This window comes from Trichechus manatus, unplaced genomic scaffold (genome assembly GCF_000243295.1).
Source record: "Trichechus manatus latirostris isolate Lorelei unplaced genomic scaffold, TriManLat1.0 scaffold00173, whole genome shotgun sequence".
Lineage (NCBI taxonomy): Eukaryota > Metazoa > Chordata > Mammalia > Sirenia > Trichechidae > Trichechus > Trichechus manatus.
In genome coordinates, this window is record NW_004444109.1 from 511,388 (window position 1) to 513,035 (window position 1,648).

Below are 1,648 nucleotides of genomic sequence, written 5' to 3' on the forward strand. Positions count from 1 at the left end.
CATTCTGTTGTACATTAAGTCACCATGAATCAGAGTTGACTCCACAGCAGCTATCTATCTTCTATCTATCCATCTATCTATCTATGTATCTATCATCTATCCATCTATCCATCCATCTAGAATTCCAGATTTTTTACATCATTTATTACTAACGTCTACCTGAAATTTAATAAAATGAAAATGGCAGGACTCAAAATGAATTTGTAATTCCCTAGATCTCTCTTCTAGTAATCATCTATTAAGACACTGGTTTACAAATGCATTTTTCCATGAGCAATTGAAATTTTACAGGAAATTTTAGAGGACAGTGAGTCTCAACCCTCAGCCTCATGAGGGATGGATAGAATTTATATCATGGTTTTGAGGAAACCAAAAATGCCATGATACAGTTTGGAAGTTTCAGAGAAAAATAAAATATACCTGCTCCACATTTCCCATAAATGGAAGAGGAAGAAAAAATGGTAAAGGCCCAATTCAGGTACCAGGGAAGTCAATAGTCGTGAAACTCAGAATATAGCAGGAGCAGTGCCAGGCAGCTTGGCTTAATTTCACCATTTCTCTAGAGGAGAACGTGTGTTTCCCAGAAAATCCTCTTTGTTTAAGTAAGTGGCTGAATACTACTAGCTTAAAACCTCATGGATTTCTTGGACTTCTTATGATTGAATGGAGGAAGTGATACACCTTTAGATTACAGGAGATTTTTTAGATTCCCTAGTACTCCTGATGAAACTCTGCTGGCATAGCGATTAAGAGCCATGACTGCTACCAAAAAGGTCAGCAGTTCGAATCCACCAGGCGCTCCTTGGAAACTCTATGAGGCAGTTCTACTCTGTCCTATAGGGTCGCTATGAGTCGGAATTGACTCAACAGCAATGGATTTGGTTTTTTTTTGGTTTTAGTATTCTTGAACCACTAGCTGTGATCATTTGGCATATGGCTTGCAGAATTGGTGCCTCATACTCATGGCCATTCCCTTTTCTCTGGAATTCCTAAATGAGATCCAAAATGTTTTTTACCAGTATTTTTCTAATATAGGTATTACTCAATTCCATTCTGTTTTTATTTACCTGTACTACCTAGTCCACATAACTATTTACTGAACACTGTCTCCTCCTCCCACATCTCTCCCTTATCTTCCCTTTTAATCAGTATATCAGGATTTTATTTCATACCATTGTCATTTCATCCAGTCTTCTCTTACTTAGGGAAAGGCAAAGCAGTTTTTATGTTTCTCCCTTGTGAGATGCACACAACATTTTCCTTAAATAATAGTTTCTTCTACCTATTTCTCCACTCTGCATGCATACTTTTCCTTCAGATATCAGGACAAATACAGCTTGTTTTGTGAGCTCTTCTTGTCTCTTTAGTGTTGTATTCCAGTGGACTTCTTGCATTATTTCTTCCATAGACTTTAATTAAATTATAATTAGTCACCATTGAGTCAACTCCAAATCATGTGTGTCAAAGTAGAACTGTACTCCACAGGGTTTTCAATAGCTGATTTTTTGGAAGAAGATCCCCAGGCCTTCCTTCTGAGGCCCCCTGGGTGGACTCAAACCTCCAACCTTTCTGTTTGCCGATAAGCGTGTTAACCGCTTGCACCACTCAGGGACTCCAAAATTAAATTATCTTACCATAATATTTTAAA